This window comes from Leopardus geoffroyi, chromosome C1 (genome assembly GCF_018350155.1).
Source record: "Leopardus geoffroyi isolate Oge1 chromosome C1, O.geoffroyi_Oge1_pat1.0, whole genome shotgun sequence".
Taxonomy (NCBI): domain Eukaryota; kingdom Metazoa; phylum Chordata; class Mammalia; order Carnivora; family Felidae; genus Leopardus; species Leopardus geoffroyi.
Window position 1 is genome coordinate 91318559 of NC_059328.1, and position 23981 is coordinate 91342539.

Genomic DNA, 23981 nt, shown 5'->3' on the forward strand with positions numbered 1-23981 from the left:
TTACTGATTAATACACCTACATGCATATTCGTTTTGTGTGTTTATTGTATCCTGATTCTTTATCTGGATCACCACTCTTTAAATGAGATGATATGTAAGAAAGCCTACCGTGACTCAACAGAGACTGTGCATTATATTGCTTTCCTACTTCATAGCATTTAACATATTCCTAGGGAACAAATAAATAATAGCATGCTTTTAATTGATTAATTGATCAGTTGTTTCAATGTAGTATTTGATTTTCTAGAATGTTTTCTGTTTCTTGGGAACTTTTATCATGAATCTGTTTCCTCTGTAAATTAAGAAACAACTGGAAAAGTTTGGCTGCTGTACTTGGGCAGCTTATGATGATGTTCTCAAGAGAGGTGAGAGAGGCAAAATCTACTCACAGTTCCAACACTGAAAGCGTATATAAGGGATTTTTAAATTCCATTTCTCATTGAATCTTTGAAATGTATTTTTCCAAATAGAAAATTTGGAAAAAAAAAATTAGAAGAGCTTCGCATGCAACATTGAAGTGATTTTATCATATTTCTTATGAGTCTCTCTCTCTCTAAATATATATTTTGTTTTACAAAATTGGAATCATATCACATACATTTTTTTCATCTTTTTTTCCCATTTACTGCTACACTTATAGCATTTACTTGTATCATTATATATTCTTAGGAAATATGGTTTTGATAGCTATAAAGATCTGATTATGTGGATATACAATATTTTATTTAATTACCCTCTCACCTTGACAGCTTAATGTTCTTTTCTATTGGTTATATATTATCGGTTACATGCAGTGGTGAACATATATCAATGTAGTCTTTTTTATTGAACCTATCCTTCTTCTCCCACATTCAAAACCTCCCATAGTAAATGCACATGTTAAAATTTTTTTTAATGTTTATTTATTTTTGACAGAGAGAGAGAGACAGAGCATGAGCGGGGGAGGGACAGAGAGAGAGGGAGACATAGAATCCAAAGCACGCTCCAGGTTCTGAGCTGTCAGCATAGAGCCCGACACAGGGCTCGAACTCACAGACCACGAGATCATGACCTGAGCTGAAGTTGGACGCTCAACCGACTGAGCCACCCAGGCGCCCCTAAAATTTTTTTTTTAATGTCTATTTATTTTTGAGACAGAGAGAGAGTATGAGCAGGGGAGGAGCAGAGAGAGAGGGAGACACAGAATCTGAAGCAGACTCCAGGCTCGGAGCTGTCAGCACAGAGCCTGATGCAGGGCTCTAACCCATGAGCCATGAGATCATGACCTGAGCTGAAGTCAGAAGCTTAACCGACTGAGCCATCTAGGCACCCACACATGTGTTTTGATTGTTGAGCTCCTTATAGTGTATTTGGCTGAGGCTACAGAGTAGGGCTATGTTCTTGCATTCCCTAGAGTGGAATGAAATAGACATTCTGTTTGTCAGTCAGGGGGACTGAAATCAGCATGTGTGACTTAGGCAGGCCCCTCTCTGGGCCTTGCTCTCCTTTACGTGGACTTGAGAGAGAGCTTCTAGAGATAGGAGGAAGACAGCTTCTGCCGCACAGTAGAGAGCAAAGTCAGGGGACCTCTTTGGGAGCAACAAGCTAAAAATGGGCAAATTACACCGTAATAACAGTACTTGTGGCTTTAAAACTTGCTTTAAATTGATCCTCAGTGAGAAATACATTTTATATTACAACTCATTAAACACATGCTTTCCATATACACCACCAAAACAAAAGCTTCACAAAGAAAGTACTTACCCTTCCTGGGTGCTATGCCCTCTGGTAATTTTTTCTCCCCTTATGGTTCTTCTTCACCTTTAACAAATAATTGAAAATCATATTTTGATTGTGATCCACAGATTATAGGTAGGATTGTTCTTGAAACTCTGAATAAATGGGAAAATTCTGTGCGCATCATTGTATAACTTCCTTTTTTAAATTCAACATTATGTGTTTGAGATTTACTGCTATGTAGTATTCTACCATATGGATTTTTCTTTAATCAATCTTCTATTTCTAGACATTTAGTTTGTTTGATTTTTACATTTTAAGGCTCTTGACTGGAGTCAAATTGTCCTCCAGAAAGATGATTAGTTCACACTTTGCTTTTAAGCATTTTACAAAAAATGTGCTAGGCGTGAGATTCTCAACTGGAAATTCTTAAATATTCTTCTAATGTAGGGCCTTAGCAGATAAGTGAAAATATGTACTTTACCAAAAAGAATAATGATAAAATTATCCTTATTGCCACCATCTTTTCTGCCGAGGTAATAACTTCTGTGATTTTGTATTGATAAATGGAAATATTGGAAGGTGAGATTACATTTAATTTTTTAAGGATGTATTTTTTGCTTCTTGATTAGACTGATTTTTAATGTTTCTTGGCCAGGGGCACCTGGGTAGCTGAGTAGGTTGGACCTCTGACTTCAGCTCAGATCATGATCTTGCAGTTCGTGAGTTCGAGCCCCTTGTCTGGCTCTGTGCTGACAGCTCAGAGCCTGGAGCCTGCTTTGCATTCTGCATTTCCCTTTCTCTCTGCTCCTCCCCCGCTCATGCTCTGTCTCTCTCTCTCTCTCTCTCAAAAAATTTTTTTTTAGTGTTTAGATTGATTTTTAATGTTTCTAGGCCATTTAAAGTTTCTTATTCCCAATTGTAGTAGTTTTTGCACTTATTGCCTTTTTCCTCCTATTTTTTTCTGTTGAAGCCAGCAATTAAAAATATGTATATTTGGGCGTTTTAAACAGATACCATTTTTGTGTCAGTTAAGTTAAAATTGCGAGTATCCTTTCTTCCAGAACAGGTCTTGTTTCAGGGTCTTTTGCACACCCTTCATCTTGTGGAAATTTTATATATTCTTGCAGGAGATTTTGGTGGCAGGGTGTCATCATCTCAAAGCTGAGAAAAATTTATTTGTGTGCCCCCTCATATCTTTTGTTCCTAATGTAAGAGCTTGGAGAAGTTGTTATTTACCCTAAGTAAAGCACCCCTTTTCATTTAGTATCATCCTTTGGAAACAGTTGCATACTGAAACATATTAATTGTATAAAGTGGCTGGTGTGAAATCTGCTTTAGTTTTATTTCACCAGACCAGTGGGCAGACTGGTTTTTCACGTGCCATTTTTAGATTTCAGAATTTCTTTTCTTACAAAAGGGGAAAGTGCTGAAAGTTGTTTCACACGCATAATATTGGAAAAGAACTTACTGAGATTGGCAGGTTGTAAGTTTCTTCCCATCTTTCTGGGAATAGATAGATTCACATAGTATCAGTTCCATGAAAATTAAAAATGTGAGCCAAGAAAGAGCCAGAATTGGTTTTCATTCTTTGACCTACTTTGAAACTGACTTCTAAAATATTAAATGAAGAATTGAACTGGATATTGCTTCGGTACAAAGAAATAGCTCTTTTTGTTCCAGAGGGTTGATGTCCATTGAGAAGTCTAGCAGCTTACATTATAATCAGGTCTTGTCTGAACAATGGTTTTTCACCATTCCATGTAACTTTTTGTTTCTTTCCTGTTGCTCTCTTTCCTTCTTGGAAATGATGAAAGGAAGAAATCAAATACACTTCCAAGCAACTCTCCCTCAAGGGAAAGGAGAATTCAACATAAATGATCAACTCAAGTTGCAAGAAGAGGATATGTGCATGATAAAGAGAGTGAGCTGGTAGGCAATCTGAGGTTGGCTGTAATGCCTGGACCACTCCATAAGGATTTTGATTTCAAAGATTAGAAGACTAATAACATGCGTGGTGTTAGGGAGCATTCTCATCAATGTGTCTACTGTCTGACTCAGAATAGCATTCTATTTAGCCATCACTGGAGACAGTGCTTTAAATAGTGCCTAGCACAGTGTGAAGCAGATAACAGTACTTAATGCATGCTTGTTGAACTGAACGTGTGCTATGTTTTTACAAATAATGTTTGTAGTTGATATTTATCAAGAGCTTACATGGTACCATGCACTGTACTGACTAAACATCAGCCTTTGTTGGTTCATATAATCTTCAGTCCCATCATTATCCTTATTTAACAGGTGGAGTAATTGAGGCATGAGGTTAAATAACTTTTCCAACCAAGTAGTTGGAACAGGATATAAACCCAGACAGTATGACATGCATTCCCTACTCATAAACCATACTATAAATTCCTCCCTAATTTTGTTTGTAGTATGTGGGATAAAACCATCACAAAAACCTTTTTTAAAATTACATTTATGATTTGGACTATGAACACAATACTATGATTTTGTTATTTAAAATGTCTTTTATCTGAAATAACCTCAGAAAATTGGATTGTGTAAACAGAGTGTGTGGAATGTTGGAAATACACATTATGTGATGAGTGTCTTCATTCAGGGATAAGAGAACCAATCAACAGTGTTTGTTTCCATTCCTGCTTTCTTTTCCATTAACGTGTTCATATAAATGGAAATAAGCTGTTAGAAATCATACAGAGCGGAGTACATATTGTGTTCACCATCTAAAACCAGAATAATAAGTCAGCAACTGTTGGCTAGTTAACAAAATCATATTCTTGTGGGGGAGGTGTTGAGAAAAGTAGTTAGCATGATGCTTTTGATTTTTTTTTTAACACTATCAATAACAACTGTTATATAGCCAACCCCCTCCGTGCTGTCTCCACTCGGATGTCTAGTAGGCATTTTAAACTTAACACATTTATTATAGAACTCTTGATTTCTTCTCCCCAAATGGATTTTGCCTGTAGTCTTTCCCATATCTATAAACAGCAGCTTATATTTATCTAGTTGCTCAAGATGAAAAATCTAGGAATCCTCCTTAACTCCTTTATGTCCTTCACAACAGATATCAACAAGTCCTGTTAGCTAAACTTCCAAATATATCCCAAATCAGTTGCTTTTCACCCTCTCTGCTGCTAACAACCAGGTCCCAAACAGCTTTATACCTAGGCTAGACTTCTGCAGTATTCCCTAACTCTTGCCCTGTTACCAAATTCACATAGGTTTTATAGTATTATAATATAGAGCACAATATAAATATTATAATATATAAAAATTATACATATAGATGTATAGCATGAATATTATATAGTTAGATATGTAATTATGTAATATACATAGAGATAAAATTTTAAGAACCTGAATCAGTCAGGTCCTTTCCTTGTTCAAGTTCCTCCTCAATTTTTATGTCCCACTGAGAATTACATCCAAACTCTTCATTTTTTAAAATACTTTTTTAATGTTTATTTATTTTTGAGAGAGAGAGAGAAAGAGAGAGAGCGAGTTGGGGAGGGGCAGAGAGAGAGAGATAGGGAGACACAGAATCCAAAGCAGGCTCCAGGCTCTGAGCTGTCAGCACAGAGCCCGATGTGGGACTTGAATCCATGAACCATGAGATCATGACCTGAGCTGAAGTCTGATGCTTAACCGACTGAGCCACCCAGGCACCCCTATATTTGAAGTCTTACTAATGCCTGAAAGGTACTATATAGTCTGGTCTTTGAATACCTCTCTAAAGTCCATTCTGATCACTCCCACCTTGCTCAGACCGCTCTGCCTGCAACTTCTTGGTGTTGCGCATAAAACTAAGTTTATTTTTGTCTCGTTGTTTGGACCCACATTCTCAAAATCTTCCCATAGCTCCCTCCCACCTTTTATTCAAGACTCTGTTTCGTGAATACCTTCTCAAAGAAGCTTATCTGACCACCTTATTTAATTTTTTTTTTTCAACGTTTATTTATTTTTGGGACAGAGAGAGACAGAGCATGAACGGGGGAGGGGCAGAGAGAGAGGGAGACACACAATCGGAAACAGGCTCCAGGCTCTGAGCCATCAGCCCAGAGCCTGACGCGGGGCTCGAACTCACGGACCGCGAGATCGTGACCTGGCTGAAGTCGGACGCTTAACCGACTGCACCACCCAGGCGCCCCTGACCACCTTATTTAAATAGCATCTCTTGGGGCTCCTGGGTGGCTCAGTTGTTAAGTGTCAGACTCTTGACTTCAGTTCAGGTCATGACCTCGTGTTTGGTGAGTTCGAGCTCCGCCATTGACGTCTGCACTGACAACAGGGAGCCTGCCTGGGATTCTCTGTCTCCTCTCTCTCTGCCCCTCCCCTGCTTGTGCGCGCTCTCTCTCTCTCTCTCTCTCAAAAATAAATAAAATTTAAAAAACTAAAAACTAAATAGCATTTCTTTCACACCCTTTATCCATTCCTTGAACCTGCTTAATTTTTCTTCATTGAATTTATTATAAGGGAGATATTCAAACTATTTAACAACTGGGACAGAATCAACACAAACCAATCAGAAAAGACGTTAGTGGCTATACCTTACTGGGTACCATCTGATTGAACATTCATTCTAATGACTGGATATTTATTATGTTATATACTGCTTCTGTCTCTTTTCTCCTCCACAATATAAACTCCAGAGGGCAGGAACTTTGTCTTATGTCCATGGTGGGCTTGATAAATATTTGTTGAATGAATAAATGAGCTGATAAAACAGAGATATGTTAATATGATGATGGCATTCATACTAAAGATTATTGCTCTAATATATACATGTTCTTTAAAGTATTTAGGCTATGTTGGAGGTCCTTAATCTTGAAGGTATCATAAATATTTTCCTTTTTTAGTTTTTTTTAAATTAAAGGTACTTAATATAACAGATGTATGTACAACCACCACTTAAAATTAACAACGATGACGTTACATTGTTTTTCTTAGGATTTTAAAAAATAAATATTACTGACTGAGTTGAAACCATCTTGTCTCCATCCTCGGATCCCTTCCATGCCTTCCTTTTCCAGAGGGAACCAGTATCATAAATTTGGTGTATTTCCTTCCAGTCAATGTTAATATATATTTTTTATGTGAAGCTTATATGCTCATAAACAGCTTATGGTTTTGACTTTGGGTTTTTTAATGTTACCATCCTGAAAAAACTATTCTGTAGCTTAAATTTTTCATTCAACACTATTTTTGTAAATTATCTGTTTGATCTATATGATATGGTTCTTTCATATTAAAAGGATATATATCTATATCCATATCTATCTATCTATCTATCTACCTACCTACCTACCTACCTACCTACCTGTTCCACTGGATAAATACATTGTTCAATTGTGAGAATTTAGCAAGTTTGTGTGTGTGTGTGTGTGTGTGTGTGTGTGTGTGTGTGTTTTAGTTTTAGATTTTTGCAGTTACGATCCACTCTACAAGAACCACCTTTGTACCTAGATCTTGGTGCATATGATCAAGAGTTGTTGCATTTTGTTTTGTTTACCTCAAGGTGTGCACCCAGAAACCAATCTGTGGTCTGTAGAGTGTGGGCATTTTCATCAAATGTAGTTGCTCTGTGTTGCGTTCCTACCAGCAGATTATAAGGGTTCTTCTGAGTCTTGTTTTGTGTTGTTTTCTTATATGTTTCCTCTTGTTATAAATGGAGAATATTTTAAAAATCCTGTTTATTTGATGGCTTTAGCTATCCGGGCACTCATAGTTGGATTTTATGATGTATCATAGCAACCATAATTAATAGGATTTTTGATAAAACTGTATGTACCATGGCTCTTAATCTTTCATTTTTGTTTTAATTATTTAATAGTAAATCACTTGGAAGTTGTATGAACATAGCTAATGAATATTAGTAATGGTGAATCAACAGGAGGAAGCTTGAAATTTGGAGGAATAAATATTGACCTAAACTATGAGAACCTTCTTTGACTAGATCTTTCCACAGAGGGCAATGAATTTTAAGAGTAACATCTTGCATCTGGCCACCTGAATTGATAGGTATACCCTGATCTGTATGACTAATACAAAATTCGCAGTTTAAAAAATTGTTTATATATAAATAATCTTTTTTCCAAAATCATTGTTTTCATTATTAGAGTATAACAATAGCTGATAGTGCTTTTAAACTGGAAGTCTCCTTGCTTACTTTGCAAGATGATATATAAATATTGCCTCATCCATCACCAGAATGACTTGTCTCCTAGATGAAAACCTGAGGGTGATGTGTAACTGTAATAAATTTGGGCAGCAAGGGAAGGGTTCCATTTCCAATTAAAACCACAGCCAGGAAGTTTCCATTTAGACTGACAGTACAGGTACACTGTTGGTACATATTTTATACACTTGCTTGTTTGTTTGGGGCAACTTGGGATTGTTTTAGGAGTAGTAACAGTAAAGGAGTAGCTTTGCACTTCTTTATGGCTTCCTAAGAAAGGGTCAATTGCCCCTTCTAGATGGGAAGTTTCCAAGATCCCTGGGTCTTGGGCATTTAGAACCAGGTATTTTTAGAAGTGGAGTTGTCTAACTTGGGAAAGTACATGCCTTTAAAGCTATTTTACTGAATTCAAACAGTCTTCAGGTTCAAGTTCCAACTTAATCAAGTTATTTCACTTTTTTGTTCTGAGGGACAGTAAGATAATGTTGTGCTTAGCAGTGTCTGGCACATAGGAGATGCCCAATAAATGTTATTTTTATCATTGTGATGATCATTTCTGTTGATAAAAAATTAAAGGCATTTTGATTCTCATATTCTGCTTTGAAGGGATGTTCTGAAGGCTTTCCCTTTAGTTCCCCTTTCTGTGAACTGTCTGGCCTTTCCTGATGTTACCAATGGCATCTATTAACTAACTGCTTATGAGGGTCTGGCTCCAAATGAGGTATTTAAAATAACAATTTCAGGGGCGCCTGGGTGGCGCAGTCGGTTAAGCGTCCGACTTCAGCCAGGTCACGATCTCGCGGTCCGTGAGTTCGAGCCCCGCGTCGGGCTCTGGGCTGATGGCTCAGAGCCTGGAGCCTGTTTCCGATTGTGTGTCTCCCTCTCTCTCTGCCCCTCCCCCATTCATGCTCTGTCTCTCTCTGTCCCAAAAATAAATAAACATTGAAAAAATAAATAAATAAATAAATAAAATAACAATTTCACAATTGTGGTTTTGAAATAAATGAAAGGTGTTCTAAATAACAAAGTATTAAAATAATCATTCATGGATGCAATGGCATTTGCACTGAGATTATAATGGATAGTGTTTTAACAAATGCACTAGACATGTCTAATGAGAGCATAACCACTCTGTCTAAAAACAAAAAGAAAATGTTAACAAATATTACCTATGTGAAAATAAATTAAATAAAAGTATTTTATTAATCAAATATTGGAATGGGCACAATATGTTGGCTCTCATGGATGCTTTGAAGTAGAAGAGAGAAATTCAGTATGAGAAATGGAAATGCTGGATCCCAAATCAATATTCTTCGCTGCCATATTACCTACAGTATCTCCTTCCTCAAAAATATCCAGTGGATTTCCACCTGCACTAAGTCCTGATCAACAAAATGAAACATTCTTCCTTGCAACATTATTTGCAGTAGCCAACATATGGAAGCAAACTAAATGTCTAACACTGGATAGAGAATAGAGAATGTCTAACAGTGGATATATATATATATATATATATATATATATATATACACACACACACACACACACACACACACACACACATATATATAATGGAAAATTGGTCGGCCATAAAAAAGAATGAAATCTTGTGATTTGTGACAACATGGATGGACCTTGGGGGTCTTATACTAATGAAATAAGTTAAGCAGAGAAAGATAAATACCATATGATCTCTCTTACATGTAGAATCTAAAAGAAAAAGAAAAAAAGAAAAGAAAAAACCAAGCTGATAAATACAGAGAACAGATTGGTGGCAACCAGAGGCTGGGAATGTGGGGTGGGAGAAATGGTTGAAGGGGGTCAAAAGGGGGTTATTGCAGTTATAAAATAAACAAGTCGTGAGGATGTAATTAATGTGCAGCGTGGTGACTATAATAATATTGTATTGCATATATGAAAGTTGCTAAGAGAGTATATCTTAAAAGTTCTCACCACAAGAAAAAAAATTCTGTAACTATGTATGGTGACAGATGTTAACTAGACTTACTGTGGTGATCCTTTTGCAGTATTATATAAATATTGATCCATTATGTTGTACACCTGAAATTAATATGATGTTGTATGTCAATTATACCTTTATTAAAAATAACATTGGTTTTTTTTTTTTTAACGTTTATTTATTTTGGGGACAGAGAGAGACAGAGCATGAACGGGGGAGGGGCAGAGAGAGAGGGAGACACAGAATCCAAAACAGGCTCCAGGCTCTGAGCCATCAGCCCAGAGCCTGACGCGGGGCTCGAACTCACGGACCGCGAGATCGTGACCTGGCTGAAGTCGGACGCTTAACCGACTGCGCCACCCAGGCGCCCCAAAAATAACATTGTTAAGTGAAACCTAGATCCATGATTCTCACCTTCTCCCACTATATTTCAGTACACATGGTATTTGGATAGTGTGTTCAATTAGGGCAGCCAACAAGTTGTATTATCAAGGCTACTATGTGAATCAGGAAGGGGTTCTGTTTCCAAGAAATGCATCCTTGTGCCATGTCTTAGAAAAGAGAAAATAGGTTGGATCTCAACCCCCATCTAAGACTTGGTTGGCTTCTTTGTGTTGGGCACAGGCTGCCCAACCGTGTTTGCTGTTTTGTGCACTATGTGGATTGCAGTTATAATTTGATCTTGTTCTGGACCCACACTGCATTTTGGAATTAGCACCTCACAGTGGGGAAAAAGCCGTTGCAAGCCATAGAGAAATTTTACTTTTATGTTATTGAATGACAAAAGTAACAAATATTAGTAATTTAACCAAGTTAGCAAATGCTTATTGAGCCTGTAGTAGGTGCATGGTGCTGAGCTAGGGCTGTAAGGATGAGCAAGACAGACACATTTCCCAGCCTCGTAGAGCTCATCATGATCAAAGCAGGGAGAAACACACGACACAAGTATACCAGTAATTACTACAGTGATAAATGTTTCAAGGAAGAAATTAAAGTTCCTATGAGAGTATATAATCATAATGCTGGTGGTGATAGGAAAGTAAAACTGATTCTTCTTGAAGAAAGTCTGGATGTTGTCAAGTGCTAGATTTGCTCAATGATGTTATAAGTTTAGCATAGTATATTCTTTGAGCTAGGAAACATGCAACTTTATTATTGAAACTCCTACAGTAAAATAATTTTGTCATCACAAGACTAGAAGTCTAGCCCCAACTTCATTTCCATGTGTGTATGTATATGTATATATACATACATATGCATATATATGGCTTGAGCCCAAAGTGGGGCTTAAGCTCACCTGATGCGGGGCTCAAACTCACGAACCGTGAAATCATGACCTGAGCCAAAGTCAGATGTTTAACTGAGTGAGCCACCAAGCCAGCCCATTGCCTCATATTTTTAAGGCAATAAAAAACAAGAGTTTTTAAGACTTGCAACTGCCACATTATAATAGGTAGTTACCCTTAACAATACATTTAGCACTTAGTTTTGTAATTATGGGTTATTTGACTGCCTTCCACACTGGGTTGGAAGCTCCTTGAAGAACAGAGACAGAGCCCTGTTCTCTTTTTCAATCACAGAAATTAGTTTAGTGCCGGAGATACAGTCGACACTTAATATATAACTGTGGGATGAGCTTTCTTCTAACAGTCTGCTTTCCCAAATCTCTGCTCTGTGCACTTTTACTTTTTATTTTTTTTATTGTCTCTCAATAATCTTTTCTGCCTCTTCAATTCTTCTTTCCACTGTCCTTGCTATCATTTACAATATCGAAGTAACCTCATGCAGAATCTGGCATGAGACCACCCTTCGGGATATTTTGTGGGAGTATTCAGTATTTTAAATAGTGGGTTCCCTCCAGTTCATTTAATACTGCCAGAGCCCTGTGGTGGGCAAAATGGGAAATAACGGGAGATTCTGCTTTCAAGAAGCTTTATAAACAGTTATTTACTAAGCAGAAGGAAATAAATTCTATGCAAGAGCTACATTTAAAGAGCTGCGAGAATCCAGAGGGAAGTGATTCATTGCAAACTCAGAGAACTCAGTGGTAGTTTCATAGAGGAGATGGTCTTTAAGCTGAGCTTTGAAGGAAGAGTAAACTGTTCTGAGATGGAGGAAGAAAGAGAAGGACATTATAGCTTAAGGAGATAAGCAAAGCCCTGTCTTTAGCTTTCCTTTCAAATAATTTCCTTTTGTGGATCTATCTCAACAGTAACAAATGTTATGACTGTGCCATCCATGAATTAATCTAAATCCTGCTCAGCTGTCCTTATGTTTCCTACCACATAATACTGGAACATCATTTCTTACACTTGGCATGTTCTCCCACTCTCTAAGGTATCAATCATTAAACACAATTATGTGGGTGAAGGCACTTTATAAAATGCAAAGTACTATATAAAACGGGAAAGTGCCATACAAGGCACTATAACTCTTATTATGTATTTGCAAACTCAGTGATCACAAATCATGGTACTTAACAGATGATATGGAGATTCAGTTCAATAAATATTTATTGAACCCTACCCCAGTAACTTTGGACAAGTTGCCTGTTTAAACTTTCAGAGCTCCGGGTTCTTTTGCATGGTTTTTGTGAAGATTCACTGACATCATTAACTTTGAAACCTGTAAAATATGGTATAAGAAAAAGTCACTCAATACATACCAGACCCTTGGTTTGACTTAGGCCTTTGATACCAAAAGCTTTGCTGGAGAGATGACACTTACATAAGTGAGATATATAATAATTCCTAACAATAGGTGATTACATATCAAAGTCACTGCTATTGTCATTGAGTATCATGGGTTTGTGTCCTTGTTCAGATGTGGGAGTAGTCAGAAAGATCACAGTGAACACAGAATTCAAATACAAGCAACCTAACCTGGCTTATGTCTATAAGTTCTGATGCTCAGAGGGCCTTCCATAATCCTAGCCCAAACCCCAATGTACCTTCTTCTCCCAAAATACTCATTTAAGACTATATGACATTTTCGCTGGCACACTGGACTATTGGTTTTACCATTGTTTTCCAGTTAGAAGCATTTATAAGACTGCTTAAATGCCTTTTTAAATTTTGCTTCAGAATGTTCCAGAACAAATCTTCATAATTCCATGAATCTGCCTACAGCCATCCTCAAAGTGGCATGAATTTATGCGTGATCACCAAGAAAAACTTTATTCTGAAGGAATCTAGCCATAAATGGTAGAACATCAGTGTTACATTTTTCCCAGTTTATTAAATATTTGTGATATTTAATGTTATTACATATAGTTCATTATTATCTGTGTTGAATTTCTAAAGTGCTTAAAGTTCAAATCCCAGGCTAATTATACTAAAAATTCATATTTCCATTAAAAACAACTTAAAAATGATCTCATACATCTTGAATAATGTTAATCCTAATATGTAGGTGGCAAAGCCCCATTTTATAAATGAGAAAGCTGAGATCTGAAAAGGTTAATGACTTTTTCTAAGTCACAATAACTAATAAATAATAGATGTTGGATTATCATATATTTGTAAAGTTAATAGTAATGAATTTTATTGAGTATACTTTACCAGGCACTGTATAAGTGTATAACATGCGTAAATTTAATCTTTGAATGAAAGCTTGAGTAGATTTAAGAAGGATGTAAATACGTCGCCCTTGAGTTTTCAATTTTTTTCAAAGCCATACTTTTTTTCTTTTAATGGAAATGTCTTTTGTTATTTAAGTAAGCATTTGGCAAAAGAACTTTGCAGTCATTATTGATACTCCTTAGCTTGGTTGTCATAAAGCCTATGAAAGGCTTTCACAGATTCCTGTGGGCTCCATACAATCAGAGGCATTGGCCTATTGACAAATTGATACCAGAAAAGAACTTTGAGATCTCTGGAGAAAAAGTAGCCTGCGATTTCACAGTATAAGTAATGGGAGCTTTACTGTGAAAATAGAAGATTATTCATGTAGTCGCAGTCTGAAATGAGGAAGACAGTTCTCAAATGTTGCTTCTGCTTGCTTTTCTTTCCTTCTCTTGAGTGGAAGTCCACAACTATCATAGGAAATCATGGGTAATGTTCTCCCTTCCATTTTAGAATAATGTCAAGGAAAAAAAAAAAGACTTCAGTACTAGACTCTAATATAAATAATTTCAGAAAGCTCTAAATTTGTGTTTATAATGAAGTAGTCACTAATCTATAAACTAAGACACTATGCTCAGGAGAGTACTTTTCTGATACACAAATCCTATTCCTTGTTAACATTCTGGATAGCTGAAAATGTTTCTCTCTGTGTAGAAACTTGCAATATCTTTACTTTAACTTGGCCACATGTTTCTGCCTTCACCTTCCCGTGAGCAGCTCTGCTCCTTTGAGGAAAATAGAGGTGGAATGAAATGGAGGTAACATTTCCCAAGGTCAACAAAATAAACCCAGTGGTAAATCTATTTTAAAATCATTCTCTTTTGAATGGCATCCTGGGTGGACATAAGCACAAGCACATGGTATAATTTTTTCCCCCCAAATCTATAGCAAGGTCTTTGATCTCTCTACTATTTAACTGAATCCTCCAATCTTGGGACAGGTCTGTCATTCGCTCAACCATAGAGGGCTGATCATAGAAATGACCAGAAACAAAATCTATAGAAATATCTTAAATATCTAAAAAAGTTGATCAAATTAACCAATTTTAAATATGCGTCATGTTTTTGATAGTCCGAAATTTACTGAAACCATCACGAAGTTCTCCATTATGTAGGCTGCCTTTTTTTTTTTTCCCTACCAAACCCATACCCACATTTGTTGGTATAGCAAAAATGAAACTATCCATTTAAAAGAGTTTAATCTAGATATATATTCTTTGATTCTGTAGTCTGTGTATCAAACTGTTTGCTTGAGTGGGTATTTTTATAGAGTATTTTAGAGATTTTTAAATTAAAGCATAATTAATATATAGTGTTAGTTTCAGGTATACAATATAATTCAAAAATTCTACATATTTCCCAGTGCTCAACAAGATAAGTGTACTCTCCTATCCTTTCACCTATCCTCCCACCTTCCTCCCCTCTGGCAACCACAATTTGTCCTCTGTATTTGAGTCTGGTTTTTTGTTTGTTTTCTTTGTTCATTTGTTTCTTAAATTCCTCATATGAGTGAAATCATATGGTATTTGTCTTTCTCTGACTGACTCATTTCAGTTAACATTATACCCTCTAGATCCACCCATGTTGTTGCAAATGGCAAGATTTCATTCTTTTTCTATGGCAGAGTAATATTCCATAGTGTGTGTGTGTGTGTGTATGTGTGTGTGTGTGTGTGTGTGTGTGTGTGTGTGTATCTCACATCTTTTTTATGCATTCATCTATCAATGGATCCCCTTGGTTGCTTCTATATCTTGGCTCTTGTAATAATGCTGCAATAAACATAGGGGAGCATATATCTTTTTTTTTTAAATGTTTATTTTGAGAGAGAGAGAAGGAGAAAGAGTGGGGGAGGGGCAGGGAAGAGGGAGAGAGAATCCCAAGCAGGCGCTGAGCTGTTAGCATAGAGCCCGACATGGGGCTCAAACCCACGAACAGTGAAATCATGACCTGAGCCAAAATCAAGAGTTGGGTGCCTAATCAAGTGAGCCATCTAGGCACCCACATATATCTTTTTGAATTAAGTGTTCATTTTCTTTGGGTAAGTACCCCATAGTGGAATTACTGGATTGTCCAATAATTCTATTTTTAATTTTTTGAGGAAACTCCTAAGTTTGGCTCCTAAGAAACTCATGTGTATATCTTCTTTGGAAAAATGTCTGTTCAGGGTTTCTGCACATATTTAATTGAATTATTTGTTTTTTGTGGTGTTGAGTTGTGTAAGTTCTTTACAAATTTTTGTTATTAACCCCTTATTGGATATATCATTTGCAAATATATTCTTCAATTTAGTAGGTTGCCTTTTTGTTTTGTTGATGGTTTCCTTTGCTGTACAAAAGCTTTTCATTTTGGTATATTCCTAATAGTTTAATTTTGCTTTTGTTTCCCTTTCCTCAGGAGACATATCTAGAAAAATGTTTCCATGGCCTATGTCAAACAAACTGCTGCCTGGTTTCTTCTAGGAGTTTTATAGTTCCAGGTCTCACATTTAGGTATTTAGTCTGTTATGAGTTTATTTTTGTATATGGTGTAAGAAAGTGGTTCAGTTTCATTCTTTTGCATGTAGCTTTCCAGTTTTCCCAGTATCAGTTGAGACTGTCTTGTCTCCATTGTATATTTCTTGCCTCCTTTGTTGTAGATTAATTGACCATATAAGTGTGGGCTTACTTCTGGACCCTCTATTCTGTTCCATGTATCTGTGTGTCTGTTTTTGTGCCATTACCACACCATTGTGATTACTATAGCATTATAGTATATCTTGAAATCTTGGATTGTGATACCTTTAGCTTTGTTGTTCTTTCCCAAGATTGCTTTGGTTATTCAGAGTCTTTTGTGATTCTATTCAACTTTTAGCATTATTGGTTCTAGTTCTATGAAAAGTGTTGATAATTTGATAGGGATTTCATTAAATCAGTAGATTGCTTTGGGCAATATTGTCATTTTAACGATATTTATTCTCCCAGTCCATGAGCATAGAATATCTTTCCATTTGTTTGTGTCATCTAGAACTTTTTTCATCAATGTTTTATAGTCTTCAGAAGACAGATCTTTTCTGTCTTCTTGGTTAAGTTTCTTCCTAAGTATTTTATTATTTTTGGTGCAATTGTAAGTGGGATTGTTTTCTTAATTTCTCTTTCTGCTTCATTATTGGTGTATAGAAATACAACCAATTTCTGGATATTAATTTTTTATCCTGAAACTTTACTTACTTCATTTATGAGTTACCATAGCTTTTTGGTGGAGTCTTTTGGGTTTTCAACATAGAGTATCATGTCCTCTGCAAATAGTGGAAGTTTTACTTCTTTCTTACCAATTTGGACGTCTATTTCTTTTCTGATTGCTGCCGTTAGGACTTCCACTACTATTTCGAATAAAAGTAGTGAAAGTGGACTTGTCTTATTCCTCATTTTAGAGGAAAACCTCTCAGTTTTTCACCATTGAATATGATGTTAACTGTGAGTTTTTCATATATGGCCTTTATTATGTTGCAGTATGTTTCCTCTAAACCTACTTTTTTGAAAGTTTTTATCATGAATGGGTATTGTAATTTGTCAAATGCTTTTTCTGCATCTATTAAAATGATCACATAGTTTTTATCTTTTCTCTTGTTAATGTGATGTATCATGTTGATTGATTTGCAAATATTGAACCACACTTGTATTCCTGGAATGAATCCCACTTGATTGTGGTGAATGATTTTTTTATGTATTGTTGGATTTGGCTTTCTACTATTTTGTTGAGGATTTTAGAATCTGTGTTCATCAGAGATATTGGCCTGTATTTTTCTTTTATTGTGGTGTCTTTATCTGGTTTTAGGTATCAGGGTAATGCGGACTTAATAGAATAAATTTGGAAGCTTTCCTTCCTCTTCTTTTTGGGAACAGCTTGAGAAAAATAGGTATTAACTCTTTAAATGTTAATAGAATGCATCTGTGAAGCCACCTGGTCTTAGACTTTTATTTGTTGGGAGTTTTTTTTTTTTATTACCAATTCAATTAATTGCTAGTAATCAGTCTGTTCTAATTTTCTATTTCTTCCTGTTTCAGTTTTGGAAGATTATATGTTTTTAGGCATTTATCCATTTCCTCTAGGTTGTCCAATTTGTTGACATACAATTTTTTTGTAATATTTTCTTATTATCCTTTGTATCTTTCTCTCTCTCTGTTTTTGATGAGACTGACTAAAGGGTTTATTAATTTTGTTTGTCTTTTCATAGAACCAGATCCAGGTTTCATTCTTTTTCTAGTTTTTATTTCATTTATTTCTTCCCTAATCTTTATTATTTCCTTCCTTCTACTAGCCCTGGGCTTTGTTTGTTTTACTTTTTCTGGCTCCTTTATGTGTAAGGTTATGTTGTTTATTTGAGATTTTTCTTGCTTCTTCAGATAGGCCTATAATGCTATAATTTTCCCTCTTAGAACAGCTTTTGCTGTGTCTCAAAGATTTTGGGACCATTGTGTTTTCATTTTCACTTTTATCCATGTATTTTTTTTTTTTTTTTTTTTTTTTTTTTTTTTTTTTTTTTTTTAGAGAGACAGTTCTGTTTACTGTCAATGAAGCAAAAACAAAGTGTGGAAGTGCTCTAAACAGGTGATGATGAGATATAAAAGAGGAGTGACACAATAATACACAGAATTATTCTGAGTGAGCTTCAGGTCTTCATTCTAATAGTCAAACCGAGAGAGAGCCATCCTTTTCCACTAAGCCTGCAGAAGAATGGAAACCTGACTGAGCTTCTCCTACGGCAGACAGAGCAAGAAGCTATTTTAAGCTGATGTAAGAGACTACTTGCGTTCTGTTGAGAGCCCCCATCCCAAGCAGAGAATGAATGCTGAAGGTGGTCTACAGCTGTTGGAGGTGCCTGGTCCCAGCTCCCTAAGTCCTGGACTTCTCTTGATTCTCATTCATAAACTTGTCAGTCAAATACAGTTGGCCAATGTGGACCTGCAATGGATTATTCCGAGGCCTATTTTGACTTTATTCACTAGGGTTTGAATTTCTACGGGATCCTGTACCTTCTTATTTTCTCTGAAGTCATCTCTTATCCTCCTTACCACATAAGTTCTGTAATTATAGGAGCTGAAATGCTTGCTATCTCTCAGCACCACCCAGTGCAAATCTAACACTAGGGCATGGCTGGAAGCTGTCATTTTGGAAAGAAAAAAAAAATGGGTCCTCTTTAAGGAGGTCCAGAGTTGAACCTAACCCACAAAACTTTAGTCTATGCAAAGCCACGAACGAAATAAAATAAAATGCAGTGGGGCTTGGTCTTGCTAGAGGGCCAGGCATCAGCCTTGGTGAGCACTGTCCCTCCATGTATTTTTTAAATTTCCTCCTTGATCTCTTGGTTTACTCATTCATTATTTAGTAGCATGTTATTTACTCTCCATGTATTTGTGTTCTTTCCAGATTTCTTCCAGAGTTTCTTGAAACATGGCGTGACTGTTCTTTTGATAATGGAATCCTAATGCGTGTACATTTCTTTAAGGTCTTGCCTGCCTGGGAGAAGGCAAGTTTATAACGGAGCAGAAATCTACAGTAACTTAAATGGATCAATACTAGTTCTGACAAAACTGGCCCTTGGCCAAGCTATGAGGTAGCAACACTTCCATTTGCTGTTTACTCCTCCCCTGATCTTTACAACTTATGGGTTCTATCCTCTTAGTGCCTCACGTGGGAATTGAGGACCTTTAAAGGGGAAGGTCTTAATAGGAATATTTATGCTGCTGCCCCTTCTAGAAACGTCCACAGTTTTATAGGATCACACAAAGAAGTGAATGGCTATCCACTCATGAAATTTTAAATGGCAAGCTCTCTATTTTAGGTCAAGGAGTACTTTCTACTATCTATCTCTTCTGTCTGATACAACACCAAGCCACCTCGTGCTAGCGTGCTGTATCAGAGTCCAACCAGAGAAGCAGAACTAGTAGGAGATATATATTTAGACAAGATTTTAAATTTTTTTTTAAGGTTTAGTTATTAATTTTTGAGAGAGAGAAAGCATGAGTAGAGGGGAGGCAGAGAGAGGGAGACATAGAATACCAAGCAGGCTCTGTGCTGGCAGATGTGGGGCTCAAACTCAGGAAAGCATGAGATCATGACCTGAGCCAAAACCAAGAGTTGGATGCTTAACTAACTGAGCCACTCAGGCGCCTCTGTATTTAGAAAGTATCGCATACAACACCCAGTGCTATGAAAACCAATTTGACAATAAATTTCATAAAAAAAAAAAAAAAAAGTATTGCAAAGAATTGGTTTACGTGACTATGGAGGCTGGCTAGGCAAGTCCAAAATTGTAAGGTAGACTATCAGGAAGGGTAGGCTTGAACTCTCAAGCATGTTCTGAGGCTGCTTTCCATAGTCACAATTTCTTCTTTAGGAAAGCCTTGCCTCGGCTCTTATAGCCTTTAAGCTGATTGAATTAGGCCTATCCAGACTATCTAGGGTGATCTTCCTTACTTAAAAGTCAAATTGATTATGGGTTTTAATCACATCTATAAAACACTTCCATAGCAACACCTAAATTAGTGTTTGAATAACTGGTAGCTGTAGCATAGTGAGTTTACACTTCAAAAAGACCATCACATCCGCTTTTTAAGAAAATTAAGAAAATTATTTTCAAAGTGTTTTGCTATTTAGGTTTTTTACTTAAAAAATATACTTTAAGACATAAAGGAAGTGAGGTTAAAGGGCGTATTAGAGCCTAAAGAAGATCAATAAATTATTTCTTTTTTTCTTAGGCCATGTCTATGTCATACTTCAAAGTTCAAGTGAGTGACAGGTTTCAGTACCCATGCAATATTTTTTTTTATCTTTATGATCATCTTGTGGATGATGATTTAATAGGATAATTTAGCAGCCTTAATGAATGACAAATCAACTAATTACAAGCAAAAAATTATTGTTACTGATGATGCTGGTAAAAAAGTAATTACTTAAATGGCAGATATAGTATCATTAAGGCTAATAACCAGATACAAACTGAACATAATTATTGGTGCTGATAATCAAAACCAGTTGGAAATGAATTAATTGGATGTACCATTTGGTATTATTTATGTTTTGTTTTAAAACAGCAATTATAGGTCAGGTTTAGAAAACACATTACAATTTATTGAGTTACCATTGCTGACCCCAAAATAAGATAATAGGCAACTGTTTGTCATATTATAGATACATCTAGGCTCTCAATTCCTATTTCTTTTTTTGGAACTTTTTAAAGAATAGGAGGTTAATAATGGGGCCATTATTACTTGTTGTACCATACAAATATTGAGTATCCTAACCTGCATTTTAATAAGGCAAAATTTCATTATGTTGAAATGTAGCCCTTAGTATGTGAATAAAACCAGGTTGATCGGTCTTATTTTGTCAGTTCAAAACCAGATACATTTTTTTTAGCATAACATTGCTGTATTTCAAATCAATACCACACTCTGTGCCCTTTTTAATATTTAAAAATATAAATGGCTGAGTTATTGATGTTTTAAAATGCTCAGCAAGTATTTAAATTTTTTTTCTCATTATGTACACGTTTAACTAAACACTTCCTAATTTTCTCTAATCATTCTGTACCAGCTCTGAGTCTTGGACTTAGAAACATCTATTTCTTCTCCCCACTGGCCTTTCACCATCTTCTCAAAATCATTGGCAGAAGGCACGGAAAGGAGATTTAAGACTTGGGATTAAGGTTTTTCTTCCCTCAAGGTGTCTGGCTGCTTCAAAGACACTGGATTGTTTTTGAGTCTCAGTGGCTTGCATTGGTCTGCCATTGAGTGTCCCGGCAGAGGCCTAGAGGCTCTCCCGCTGTTCTTTGCCAAGCTTCCGTGGGGCTCTTGCCGCAGTTCCCAGCATTAATCACTACACACCTGCTGCGTCTATCACTCTAAACTCCATTTCCCCGACCCTCATAGACACGACTGACCACCCACCCTCTGAAGGCCCATGGTATTTCCGGAGGCTCTAAAGTGACCATGATTAACCTTGTCCGATTCAGTATGATTGCCAAAGGCTGACAATACTCCTGACTGATTTTCAAGTATCACGTTCACTTTGGGGCATAGAAATACTTTTATCAATAGCCTGGATTTTCCTGGGGAAGTGGGGAAAGGAGGGGACATGGTAGATGAGAGATCCAGGAGTCTTTAGAACCAAATGTTTAACTTGTTCTTCAGTCTTTTGCTTTCCTTCCTTTACCAACTTGACAATCTAGTATATATGCTATTTATTTGCTTTAGTTGTTGTATGCTTTTCAGATAGCCACTTGACTATACGGCAAGCATATTGCTTGTTGCTTGTTTAATCCTCAAACCAGTATGAGGTAGGTATTATTGTCCTTATTTTACTCTTGAGTACACGGAGACTCAGAGAGGTCAAATAGTTTTGTCTGTCATCACAAAGCTGATGAATGACTGGGGTGGGATTCATCCCTAATTCTAAAACCTGTACTCTGCCAAGCGAATTCTTGGAGACTGCAATAATATATTAAAAGCTAACTTCTAATGAGTGCCTACTATGTGTGAGGCACTATTATAAGAACTTCTAGATGTGCTAACTCATAGCAACTCCATAATTAGGTAGTGTCCCATTTTTCAAATGAAGAGGGTGGAGCACAGAAAAGTTATGTCATTGCCCAAAGCCACAAAATTAGCAAAAATCTCGGCAGTCTGGTTTAAACTTCTTATGTTTAACTTGTATACTATGGCATAATTAATGAAGTCAAAATTCTAGAATCCAAGACTTAACATATACTTAACTATACTGTTACTAGGAAAAAAAAAAAAAAGTGACCAGTCATTTGGTTCAGCCATTCTCAGAATGTGGCATCCGTTGGCTTTGTTTTTAAAAGTTGTCTTGGGGCGCATGGGTGGCGCAGTCGGTTAAGCGTCCGACTTCAGCCAGGTCACGATCTCGCGGTCCGTGAGTTCGAGCCCCGCGTCGGGCTCTGGGCTGATGGCTTGGAGCCTGGAGCCTGTTTCCGATTCTGTGTCTCCCTCTCTCTCTGCACCTCCCCCATTCATGCTCTGTCTCTCTCTCTCCCAAAAATAAATAAACGTTGAAAAAAAAAATAAATAAAAATAAAAGTTGTCTTAAGAGAAAAGGAATTTTTGTGAAACCAATCTGAAAAGCGTTTGCCTTAAATTGTAGACTGCTTTTCCCATATCCTCTCACTAGGGACTCTCATAAACATAAATTCACTAATTGATACTTGAAAAAAAAAAACCTAGCATTTTAAAAAGCAATAGGTACTTGATAGAATGTTTGTGGTATGTGAAAATAATTTTTCTTGGAAACTCTAAAGTAGAGAACTTGGTAGTGTCTTGCGATCTATGTGCTGTGAACTTTTGAGAACAGCTGTGTTTCTACAGAAATCACCTTATTCAGAAGAGAGGACTTTTCTGTTTCCAGACTGGTATGAGATTGGTATAGGAAAGCTCAGTAATAAATTAACTGGTCCCCAAGAACATCATAATGGCTCAGTAGTAGGAATTGAAATTATACTTCACTTGTAAGCCATAACGTGTTATGTATCAAAGAATAAAAGTAGGTGTGCTCCATAGATTTACTGAGATATATCCAGCCATACTGCATTTTTTTTCCATAGCACCTTATAATTTCCTCATAATTCACTATTCTAGAAGTCTTTTCCATTTTCTATTTTGTTCCTTTTCCCCTTTATTCTTATTTATTTATTTATTTATTTACTTACTTATTTCTAGGGTTGGATGTAGTGTAGCCTAGAATACAGAAAGACTTGTGTGATTCTTTAGAAATACCAATTTCAAAGCCCTGATTGAAAGGGATTGGTGTTTCTTTTTTTCAGTAATAGATCAATTGAATATCCTGTCATATTGTTTGTTTGTTTTCATCTGTTTGTTTTTTTGTTTGTTGCTAGGGGCAAGGAAGAAGTAAAGAATTGGGCCAGCATTTCTTTGACAACAAAATATGACCCATAACACTTTGCTTTGCCTGAAAAATTATATGCCATGCCCAACACCTTTTAATAATGCTCCAACACATTTGCTACCTAGAAAGTAAAGTTTTATAGCTGTCTGGATTTTAAGGAAGACCATACCCGTCTGGTGAAGTACTGTGAGATGTTTAAGAAATTCTTGTTTAGAGCAGTGAAATAAAATGAGACAACAATCATAGCTCTTTATTCTTGCCCACCATCCTAAGATAGATAAGCAAATCTTAAGCATCGAAATACTTCAGTGTCACATTGAATGTTTATTCTCAGTGCTGGAAGAGAGATTTGAGTTTTAGAATTCCATTTCTGTATAGCATTTAAATTCCATTCTAATTCCTTCAGAATTTTCTGATCTTGATTAATCAGTGCATTACACTAGTCAATATCACTATTGGAAGAGGAAAATTGAGTCCTGTTCAGGATTAATGTAGCTTAAAAAGTAATATGTACTATATTTCACTGGAGAAAGGTATGTCAAGATTGTTTTTATTTGATCTTGAGATTTCTGTCTTCT

At 36.4% G+C, this 23981-nt stretch overlaps 1 protein-coding gene and 1 pseudogene across 11 annotated transcripts in view; one reads left to right on the forward strand and one right to left on the reverse strand.

Moving 5' to 3' along the window:
• NTNG1 (netrin G1) overlaps window positions 1-23981 on the forward strand; it is a 340737-nt gene that overhangs the window by 15869 nt on the left and 300887 nt on the right. The gene's annotated exons all lie outside the window — the stretch shown is intronic.
• On the reverse strand, window positions 18373-19122 carry LOC123598353 (annotated as a pseudogene).